Source organism: Grammomys surdaster, unplaced genomic scaffold, assembly GCF_004785775.1.
Source record: "Grammomys surdaster isolate TR1022 unplaced genomic scaffold, NIH_TR_1.0 258, whole genome shotgun sequence".
Lineage (NCBI taxonomy): Eukaryota > Metazoa > Chordata > Mammalia > Rodentia > Muridae > Grammomys > Grammomys surdaster.
Genome location: NW_021604699.1, coordinates 2,868,158 through 2,880,433, shown reverse-complemented (window position 1 = coordinate 2,880,433; position 12,276 = coordinate 2,868,158). Strand labels below are relative to the sequence as shown.

The 12,276-nt window shown below is 43.0% G+C and overlaps 1 pseudogene; it reads left to right on the top strand.

The window, feature by feature from the left end:
• Positions 1–1,543: 1,543 nt before the first annotated feature.
• Positions 1,544–1,824, top strand: LOC114627795 (annotated as a pseudogene).
• The last annotated feature ends 10,452 nt before the right edge of the window (positions 1,825–12,276 follow it).

The window sequence follows — 12,276 nt, the reverse complement described above, 5'->3', positions numbered from 1 at the left end:
TTCCCATAATTCCTATAGAGGCTGTTACAATTTCCTAGAATGCCAGTTCCAGGGGATCTGATGTCCTCTTTTCTGGTCCTCTTGGGCTCCTGCATCCACATATTCACAAAAATACATACATGCTCACATACATAACTAAAAGTAAGTAAATAAATAAATCTTTCAAAAAAATAATGATATGATCTGCAGTATGCTATTGCTTCTGATAGCTGCAGTGTGCTATTGCTTCTGGCTATCATTATTCCAGAAGCTACAGTATAGTCATGGCAAACTAGAAGTGTCTGTTAGCTGTCCATGTGAATCCTTGACCTGGCAATTGGACTTATGAGAGCTTTGAGAAATTCAGGAGGAAGCTATGAAGTTAGGGATCATTGCCATGCAGGTAGAATATTAAGCCAGGACTGTATGGGAGTACCTCTGGGAGGAGCCTGGAGCATGCCAATACTAAGGTCAGGGAGAAGAGGAAGAGACACAAAAGAAGACTGAGAAATAACAACCTATGGGAAGGAAGGAAAACAAGAACGGGGAGTCCTGGAAGGCCAGGGAAAACCCAGAGGTGGGGATGGCAGGTAGCATTAACCAGTGCTAAAGATGTGTGGAAAGGATGCTGAGCAGGGCAGGCAGCGTGAACTGATGCTGAAGGTGGAGGGAGTGGACACTGAGCATGAGACGTCAGTGTGAACAGCCTGGATGGGCAGTTTCTGGAGGAATGATGGGAGTAAACCTTGAATGGACTATATCAAAGGGTAAAAAGGGAAGGAAAGTAGAGACAGGGCATCAGCCAGGAGCAGAGAGATGGGACTGTGGCAAAGGGAGAGGCGCACGCATGTATTGGTCCGCCTTACACTGCGTAGTTGAGCTGCATTTGTCGGGACTCCATAGAGAAAAAATGCACCCCCAAAAAAAATGTCTGGTGGTGATACTGCAGTTTGTTGCCGCTTCCAAGGACTTGGGTTGATTGGATGCATGTGTTGAGGAAAGGGCCATGCTGAGGCAAGACATTGCTGAGGCAAGCACATGGAGGATACATGATGTTTAGAGGGTATAAATAGAACCCCACAGAGTGACAGAGACAGAGCTTGGTTTACTGGTACAGCTATCTGTGCAACACTTGTGGGTCTAGAGTCTTCACTTCCCTGAGAGAGGCACAGTTGAGAACTACTGGTGTTCCTGTTGATCCCTCCTGCTGACTGGAGCTGAGGTTGAGCCCTAGCTGTCTCTGCTAGATGATATCACTGCTGTTGCTAACTCAACTCTACCAAACTAGATAGCTGGTATATCTATGAAGTGTTTGCTGCCACTGCCTGCTAACCTGTGAACAGAACTGCCAATTTCCAGACAACACAGACAATAGTTGCTCCAAGAACCTTTCTAAGCAGATCCACTTCCCCCATATTCTTTCTTCCCCATTACCTCTGGTGTGTAGTGGGCTAACAGGGAGGTTAAAGCATTTAAGAACCATCATTAAAAATAAGTTTCGAAAACATAAAAGTTGGGGCGTCGAGTCTTCTCTGTCGCTAGGAAGCGGGCAATCTGAGGGAAGATGGTTTACATCTCGAATGGTCAAGTGTTGGACAGCCGGAATCAGTCCCCATGGAGATTGTCTTTCATAAAAGATTTCTTCTGGGGAATAGCAGAATTCGTGGTTGTTTTTTTTTTTTTTTTCAGCAAGATGTGAAGAAAAGACGAGGCTACGGGAGCTCCTCTGATTCCAGATATGACGATGGAAGAGAGCCACCAGGAAACCCTCCAAGAAGAATGGGTCAGATCAGTCACCTTCGTGGCCCCAGCCCTCCTCCGATGGCCGGTGGATGAGGAAGGTGAATGTCTGCTCTGAGAAGCAGACAACTAGACATACACACGCGTAGAGGAAGTCATCCGGAGGTGAAGAGCGGCTCACGCAGGAGAAGATGGTGTATGTGCAAACAAGGATTGCTCTGTGTCCTCACAGATGAATGAGGTCATGCTGGGAGTTCCCTCTGCAGGATCTGGCCTGACTGATAACGCAGTTCTATAAATGTACATGTTTGTCTCCTTATCGTTTTTGTATGGTTTACTAAAGCAGTAATATAGTTTTAAGAAGCAAATATTTTTAGGTTGCAAAACTTGATTGTTTATCTTTATATGATTATACCCAAAATCTTCGATCTGGAAGAAATAAAGGCCATGTATTAAAAAAAAAAAAAGAAAGAAAGAAAACATAAAAGTTACAGGCACATGCCTTTAATCCCAGAACTTGGGAGGCAAAGGCAAATAGATCTCTGGTTCCAGAACAAAGAGAGTTCCAGACCAACCAAGTCTACATACTGTGACTCTTTCTCAAAAACAAACAAACAAACAAACAAATAGCTAAAACTTATTTTAAATGTTTAAAACAGTCTGAAGGTTCAGTTGATAATGGTAGAGTACTTGCCCAGGATACAAGAGGCCCCAGCTCTCTCACACTGACACTGTCAAGAGGCAGGGAGAGAGCATGATGAAAAAGCCTACAATTCCAGTACCTAGGAGGTAGGGGGATCAAGAGTTCAAGGTCATCCTCAGCTACATAGAACTTTGAGGCTAGCCTGAGCTACAAGAAGCCCTGTCTCAAACAAAACAAAGCAAATAAACAAGCAAAACATTTCATTTGTGACATTTTTAAAATCTAAGTTTAAAACTTTTTAAAGCAGCAACTGAAAAAAATTTAAATTAAAAATTTTAAAAAAAGACAAACACCAAAGATTTATAGTAAGGTGTTAGTTTGACTATCAACTATAATATTCTACTGGAAGTGTAGAATATTATAAATGTGTTTCTCTGCCAAATTCCAGAATGTGGCTGGTCACTGCCAGGAAGATGAGGGAAAAGAAAATAAATTTCTTTAATCGCCCCTATTTTATTTCATTGGATATTTTCTTTGTTTACATTTCAAATGTTATCTCCTTTCCAGGTTTCCCCTCCAGAAACCTCCTATCCCATCCCCCATCCCCTGCTTCTATGAGGGTGCTCATCCACTCACCCACCCACTCACCCACTCACTCCCCCACTCCCGCCTCCCCACCCTTGAATTCCCCTACTCTGGGGCATGGAGCCTTCACAGGACCAAGGGACTCTCCTCCCTTTGATGCCTGACAAGGCCATCCTCTGCTACATTTGCAGCTGGAGCCATGGGTCCCTCCATGTGTATTCCTTGGTTGGTAGTTTAATCCTTGGGAAGCTCCCTTATTTTTTAACCACAGGGCATTTATAGCTTTTGTTTGCTGTGAGAACAGACACACCACACGCACACACACACACACACACAGACACAAACACAGACCCCATATTAACTAAATTCTCACTATCAGTTATATTTCTTACTGGTTTGATGCCCCCTGTATACACACACACACACACACACACACACACACACACACACACACACTTTACAAGTGCTAAATCTGTAGGTGAAATTCAGACTTGCAGTCCCACCAAGCGAGTCTCAGGGTGAGCGGTGAAATAACAAAGGTTGGAGAGGGACTTGCTGGTGAGGAAGTCTCTCAGAGAATGGAGCAGGACATGCAGCAGCTGGTTTCATGAGAACATACTCCCTAACCTACAGAACCGGCCGCGGAAGTATTGCATTTCAGCTTATTTACTTATTCCATATATCAGCAAAGCCCTCTCCCAGGCTGTCCACTCAACAGGAGCAGAGATCAAAAGAAAAGGCAAGGAGGACAAAATAAAGGGAGAACAAAAGGTCTTTTGTTTGAAAATTGAGTTCTCATATTTCCCTCCAGAACTTCTCAAATGTTAGTGAGAAGGGGAGAAAAAAATGTTTAATAAAAGGCACTCCGTGAGTCGTTCCAGAGTCAAGTTTTTAAAAAGATAATTTTGTTAGATTTTAGCTTATTTCTTTTGTGTGTATGTACATGTCACGGGGACAACTTTCAGGAGTCAGTTCTTCCACTGTGTGAGTCCCAGGGATCAAACTCAGGTGCTCCGGCAGAGTGAAAGGGGCCTTAAGCAGCTGGGCCATCTCAATGTCCTAGACATCCATTTTCAAGGTATATATTTACATATATGACACATAACTAGCAGTAAAGTTTAGTTATGCATTTAAAGACTGTATTTCATGTATATGAGTGTCTGCCTGTATGTATGTATGTATGTATGTATGTATGTATGTATGTATACCATATGTGTGCCTGGTGTCTAAGTATGCCAGAAGAAGGCATTAAGATCCCCTAGAACTAGAGTTACAGAAGATTCTGAACCATCATGTGGGTGCTAGGAATTAAACCTGGGTCCCCTGGAAGAGCAGCCATTGCTAGCAATTGCTGACCCATATCTCCAACGCCAACCCCTGTAGTTTTTCCTATACTAGCCAAGATTATCAAGAGCCAATTAAATAAATTGATATGTGTCCTTCTAAAAAGATAAGATTATATATGAACAAATCAACTTCAGGGAGTAATTTTACTTCTAGCAAAATCATGTGGCCTATCAGTTTTGCTGATAGGGGCTGGAGAGAAGCCTCAGACGTAAAAAGGCACTGAATCTCATGGTGATTACAATTGTCTGTAACTTTGGGTCCAAAGGATTTGATACCTTCTTCAAACTACTTCAGTAATCTGCATAATCGTGGTACGTACACACAGACATACATGCAGGCAAAACATCCATTCACATAAAATAATTTTAATTGAAAAATAGAGATTAATTTTTTTTTATCCAAAGGCCTTTACATTTAGTTTTGGGGGGAAAGCTTTGATAGTTAGCAGTAAATGAGAATGTTTTCCACATCCTAAGATTTTTTTATTTGAAAACATCAAATAAAGTACCAAAGACCACTGGGAAAGGAGGTATTCTCCCACAGTCTGCTCCCACAAACACTGAATTTTGCAAAAACTATACAGGAAGCAACAAGCTGGGAATACATTTCAGTTTCCTCATCTGTTTATCACTGAGCAACTATGTATGTCTGACAGTCAATATTTCTCTAGATCGCAAAGGACCTGTTGTGACCAACTGTTGAGGTCAGGCTGTACTCTACCCTAAGTTACCCCATGTTGCTTAAAAATGGTGGGTTTTCAGGCTATCTTTTGCCCTGGAAAACTATTTTACAAGCAGCTTTGGACTCCATTTTGAGAGAGAAGATTGTTGCAGCCCCTGAGTGAAACCTAGAAACAGCACCAACTGGCAGACACCACACATCTGCACAGACTGATGAATGACTATTCCCTGGGGCTAGGACGGAAGCTCGCCACTCTGTGAGTTCAGAAGCTCGCCACTCTGTGAGTTCATTGGAGAGAACTGAAACTGGAGGCCACATGGGCATAATAAAATCCTGTCAAGGGCATCGGACCCAAGAACATATGGAACACATCGGAGAGAAAAGGGGAGTCGGTCCCCCTGGACCCCGTAGAGTAAGTGATACACACTAATGCTGTGATGGCACACCCCACACTAACCTATATCTAATACCTAGCATGTATCAAAGCCCAAGGACCCTCTGCTAGTGACACAGACTACTTGACTACCTGCCCCTCCACCTACTCACCCTTCCGGACCTGATCGTTGCTTCCTGCTCCAGCCTGGTTCACCTTTTTGCCTGGAGCCTGACTTCTTCATCTGCACCAGCAGTTTTTACTGGCAGCTTCCACCTGGTGTTGGTCTGGATCGTTATCTTATCTACAGAGAGTCTTTCTCAGGCTTCTGCTGAAACTTCTTCAAAACAGTTGACTCATTCACTTGATTCATTCCATAATCCATAAACATATGTAGCGATATAGATGTATTTGTTATGTACTGTGTGATAGTCATAAGAAAGATGAGATTACTAATTAAAACTGGAATAAAGCGCTTACTTTCACCTTGGCCAAACTACCAAAGTGGGTGAATTTTACTACAAATTCCCATTATTATGGTACCGTTGTAACGTGCAGCCAGTATGTCGTAGATCACTTGCTTAGAGTTCTGTGTAACGGCTGGGAGCAAGTGCTCAACCAAGAGAATGAAAGGGCAAAGAACCAGGAAGAAAGAAGAAGTAGGAAAAAATTGAAGAGAAAATTGTGCTTCTGATGCTGTGAAGGGAAGGCTACATTCTTATTTTTCTTAGTGATTCGGGTCACACCGTGGCATGTGTGTGAAGGCCAGAGGATCCTTTCAGGAGTTAGTTGTTTCCTTTCACCAAGCGGCCCCCAGGAACTCTCTAACAGCAGGAACTTTTACCCAGTGAACCATCTCCATAGCCCCAGGTTGCACTGTGCCTCTCAGTTCCATAAAGGTACACCTTTGAACCCTCATTAATTGTGTGTGTGTGTGTGTGTGTGTGTGTGTGTGTGTGTGTTTTAAAGCTAGCTCCATCCAGTTGGTTCCCTGTCAAGAGTGCCTACTTACTATTGACTGTCAGCCTGTGGCATTACCAGCAGAGAAAGCTGATGGATGTGCTGAGGACAAAGATAGCTGAAAAACAAGAGATAAAAGAAACTGAAGAGAGGACGACGTTGCTGGTTAGATATCTTGAAGATCACAGAGGACGCACCCTCATAACTGCATACCTGCCCCTGTAGCAAGCAGCAAGAATCAAGGCTGTAGACCCAAAAGAATGAGACCTGAAGGAATCACTGGCCCTGGGTGGCGACAGGATATTCTAAACTTCCTGAGAGATCTTAAGATTCTTATCTAGCTGGAGGATTTCTGGAAAAGAACAAAGACATAGCATTGTCCCCCACTTGTAAGAGTTAATCCAAATGGACCCGTCAATCACCTGGACAAGAAAATACCCTCCGGGAAGCTGCCTGGTTCAGAAACGTTAAAGAAACAGTGTAAGCCCACCTGGAAACCTAAGTTGGTACAGTGAGCTCTCTGGCCACTGGTTACCCACTCTGTGTTTCCCTTTGGCCATAGGATACGTTGTTGTTGTTGTTGTTGTTGTTTAGAGGCAGGATTTATCTGTATAGCCTGGGTTGTCCTGGAACTTGATGCCAGCCTGCTCTACAGCGTGAGTTCCAGGACAGCCAGCTCTGCACAGAGAAACCCTGTCTCAAAAAAAAAGGGGGGGGGAGCAATTTATAAATTCAAAATTATGCTGAGGATTTTAATTCTCCATTGTCAATAATGAGAAACTGAGTAGATAAAGCATTATATATAAAGTCCACATATAATCAAATATAAAATCAAATGATATTGGGAGTAATTAAGTGAATTACACAGCCTGTGTTTATAATGCATATGAAATATTGTCTAGGCTACTCAGCTGTAATAAAGTTGGAGGCACTTAGCTTCCCAGAGCAAATGATACTGTTATAATGGAAAGGCAAAGGGCGGCTGGTCATCAAAGCAAGAACTTTATATCACAGAACTGATTTTTCTAAGGATCCCACAGGAGTGGGGTACATACTAAAACTTTGTAGACTTTAGTGATTACTTCCAGAGTAGTTATCTACTGAGACTTGGCCTAAAACAAGCGGTGGGCTACTTTTTCTACAACCACACTAATGTCTTGTTTCTGCTGCTTCCCCTGTCCCCATGCTTCCTGTGCAGACATGAGTGACGTTTACTGCATTTTCTTATTTACGATCTACTCTCCTTACCCTGTCCCAGTGTTAATGCTGCACTCCCCTGAGAAAGCCTCTTCTTCTACATGAGTGCTTCATCACTATGTCTCCTACGATACAAAGTAAAGGCTGACAGTTCTAGGAGTCAGTCAACTGGCCCTGGCTTCCAGTACTAGGAAAGCCACTTCCTAATTTGGTGAGTTTGGTCAACATATTTAAAACTCTCTGAACTTCACGTTCTTACTTGGGAAAGTCAGATAGTAAATATTCCAGTGACACCGTGTGATAAATATTGTGGTTTGAATGAGAAATGTCCCCCCTAGGCTCTGGTATTTGAATATTTGGTCCCCAGTTGGAAGTGTTATTTGGGGTAGTTTAGGAGGTACAGCCTTGGTACAAAACAATATGTCACGAATGGCGGGCTTCAAGATTAAAAGCCTGGGGCTATTTCCAGTTCAGTCTCTTTTGTTTCATGCTTTCTATTCAAGACATGGTCTCTCAGCATCCTGCACCAGCCTCTGTGCCTGTGACTTTCTGCCATGCTTCCCACATGAGGACTCAAACCCTCTGGAACTAGACTCCGAAATAAACTTTTTCTTGGTTCAGTTACCTTGGTCACAGTGTTTTATCTCAGCAATAGAAAAGTAACTAATACAGACAGCATAAGGAGAGAGATGAAACATCACTTTCTTAAATTCCTTTCATGATCTAATACAGGAGTTTGGAGGAAGGGTTTGGTGTGTTTCTTGAGATTAACATACCAGGAGTCAAGGTCTCCTATAAAAATATATTCTGGGAAGGAAGAGTTCTCTTTGATCTTTGGGGAATTGAACAGAGTTTGCATGTGCAGAATTGATCAGTCTAGGCTAGCAGAGTGGGTTGGGCTGTGAGGAAAAGACTCCATGAGATCGGATTGGAGGGAGCTCCAGGGTGGTCCCAGCTCTCGCCATGCTTCTCTAGGCTGAAGGCTGGCGTCGTTTCCCAACATTTAGAGACCATCAAAGTTGCAGCTTTGCAATCACATTTCACCCCGCCCCCAAAGAATTAGTCAAAGTTTAGCAGTATAACACATGAATAAAATAATCCTGTGCCAGAGAAGAAAGATGCTTTGAAAAACGACAAATCAAAGGAATTTTTTTCAGGTTTTTTTTTCTTCTTATTTATCTATTGACATTTTCAGGAAATTCCCCTTTTATATACTCTCTAGTGTTGTTATACAAGCCAAGGAGTTGAGGACAAGGATACAACTCACCAAAATACCAACCAACATAGCAACAGTTACCTTCTGTATTGGTATTGTTTACAACAGAACCAACAGCCCACCTCTCTTCCTCCAGGAGAGTTCTGCTGGAGCTGTTTTCCTTGGGAAGACAGATTTCTCTTCAAGTGCATCTTTGAGAGGCATAGCTCAGGGCCCCCAATTATTAGGGGCCATTGCCCTGTTAGAGCCCCAGGAGAGCAGTGACATTCTCTCTGAGGTGTTGACATTTAAGCAAATGCCTAGGATAAGAAGAAGGTAGGGGGTTGGGAGATAGGAGTAGGGATGGAGAGTGTGGAGAGCAAGGAAAAAGCATTCCAGAGCAAGGTGAAATCACAGGCTCTGAGAGAAAGGACTAGTAAGAAAGGAATGTATGAGGAGATTGGCATGAGCTGAAATGCAGGCATCAGTAGAGACCCGGAGGCGGGTCTTCCGTGCCCTTCCTCAGCAAGAGATATTTATCACCAGGGATCATGTTGTCAAATTTCCTGATGCTTAACACTGACTGGAGGTGGCCTGACAGATACAATATTAACAAAGAATTGCCCTAAGGGTATGGAGGGCATACTTGTCGCGAAAAATAGATCTCTGAGTAAAGTCAGATGAGCTAGAGTGAACACCAGACGGTTCTGTGACGCAGTACCCGTGTGGTCAGATGGAGAAGTATATGTCCTAGTTTGCATGAACTGTCAACTTGACACAACCTGGAATCACCTGAAAAAGAGTCTCAATTGCCAGGCATGGTGGCAAGCACTGCTAAACCCAGCAATCGGGAGGCAGAAGCAGGTCTCTGTGAACTCAAGGCCAGACTGTTTATACAGTTTCAGGCCAGTCAAGATCCCATAGTGAGACGCTGTCTCAAACAAAACAAAGATTAAATACAGACTTAACTGAGGAAAGGTTATTCCATGTGCAGGCCTCTGAGAGGCTGCCTTGATTGCTGATTGATGTAGAAGACTTCAGTCTACTGTGGACCAATCTGGTCTCAGTTTGTATAAGGAAGTTAGTTGAGCATGCGCATGAGTGAACAAGCCAGCAAGCAGCGTACCTCCCGATATTTCCTTCAATATCCTGCCCTAGCTTCTCTAGGTGATGGACTTTGACCCTGAAGTGAAAGGCAGATAAATCCTTTCTTCCCCTGTGTTGCTATTGGTCAGAGTACTTTTATCACAACAACAGAATGTAAGTAGAATATATAGGCAGCTGGTATCCAAGGTGATGAAATGATCCTTAGCTTTCTATATGCCCGTCCATGCTAAATATGTCTGACTTCCATCATCTATGGGATACGGAAGAAGTAACAGTTTATGAGTTGGATGTTGTCTTAGTCACATTTCTATTGCTGTAAAGAGACACCACGACCAAGGCAACATATAAAAGGAAACATTTAATTGGGGGCTTGCTTAAAGTTTCAGGGACTTTATTCCATGATCATCATGTTGGAATCATAACAGCAGGCCAGTAGGCATGGTGCAGGAGCAGGAGCTGAGAGCTCACATTTGATCTGCAAGTTGCAGGCAGAGAAAGAGAGTGACACTGGGAATGGATCGGGTTTAGAAACCTCAAAGCCCACCCTCAGTGACACACCTCTTCCAACAAGGTCACACCTCCGAATCCTTTTTAAACAGTCCACTAACTAGGGACCAAATATTCAAATATATAAACAGATGGGGGCATTCTCATTCAAATCACCACAAGGGGCTATGTTATTTGACATTTGTGTTTTTCTGTCTTGGATCACTTGCTCTGAAGAAGCCATCAGCCATGTTCATGAGGACACTAAAGTAGCTCTATAAAGTCCCCATGGGGAAGAACAAAAGCTTTGTGCCACCAGCTTGGTGTATATGAGAGTGTCAACTTCAGTCAATCTTCCTGCTCCAGGCCTACGTACAATAAAGATCACCTTTGTGGAATTCTTCACAGTCACCAAGCTACCTAATAAAGTTGCTACTAAATTCCTGAACTGTAGAAATTGCTGTCTCACTGTTGTCTTAAGACAATATATTTTGGAATCTCTTGTTATGTGGCAACAGATAACAAACATTATAACAAGCATCCCAATAAGTGCTTTGCTAGGATAATTATAACACTTGGTGTAGTCTGTGAGTTTGGGCAAGTAACTTCTGAAAAAATGTTCATAGCACTACTAAAATAAATTTCAATATTGAAAATTTTAGAAACTTTATTTATTTGAAACAAGGTCTCTTGGTGTAGACCTGGCTGTCCTGAACTTGCTATGTAGACCAGACAGGTCTGAAACTGGCCTGCTTCTGCCTACTGAATACCTAGATTAAAGGTGTATGTCAGCAGGCCTGGCCTTGCTTTTATGATTTAATTATGTGTGTCTCTCTGTGTGTTTGAGTATGTGATTGCCATCAGTGCCCATGAAGACCAGGATCTCCTAGAACTGGAGTTACAGTCAGTTGTGGGCCATCTGATGTGTAGGTCCTTGGAAATGAACTCTGGTCCTCTGCAAGAGCAGTATAGCTCTTAATCAATGTGCCATCTCTCTAGCAACAATGGGTATTTATTTGTTTTGGTGTTTGGTTTGTGTGTGTGTGTGCGCGTGTGTGTGTGCAACCAAATCCGTCTTTACTTTTCAAATTCAATTAATAATGTAGCAATTCAGATAGTCAAAATCCAGCAACCTGGACACCATCCTGGACTGACTTTCATCCTTGGTCTTCACACTGGGTTGTAATAAATACATGGACTAAGTCTTTGGTCTTCACACTGGGTTGTAATGAATACATGGAGGCAGTCTTTTCAGGTTCCTTCACTAGCGTTCTCTCACTGTGTAGCTCAGGTTGCCATTGACACCTGAATGCACTATTAAATAATAGATTTGTAAATGCCTGCCCTGGACCTCCTTCCCTTCAGAACTGCTTTTCACACTGTAGCTGTTGACCTTTCCTCAACAAAAGGATGACAGTCAGTGTCAGTGTCCTCTCATTCCCCTACACACACACACACACACACACACACACACACACACACACACACACACGGGAAAAGCATTCACTGTCTTCTCAATAGTCACAGCAAGCCCTGTCTTCTTAGTGTGATCACTAAGTCCTATCATGAACAATGAGGACTGTCCTGTTCTGGTTTCTCTCTCTGTCTCTCTCTCTGTCTCTCTGTCTCTCTGTCTCTGTCTCTCTGTCTGTGTGTGTGTGTGTGTCCTCCTCCCCTACCCCTCTATGTTTTTTGTTTTGTTTGTTTGTTTGTTTTTACACAGTCTCATTGTTCATCCCTTACTGGCTTAGAACTTGCTATGTTACAAAGCTTGCCTTGAAGTTAGAGGGCCATCTGGTTCTGCCTCCTGAGTTCTGGGATTAGAGGAGTACACCACCACACTTGGTTTGTTTGTTTAAAGATGTTTATTTGTACTTTATGTCTATGAGGGCTTTGTCAAAATGTACGTATGTGCACCAAATGCGTGCCTGGTACCAGAGGATGACAGAAGAGGGTGTCAGATTTGTGGAACTGGAGTTACAG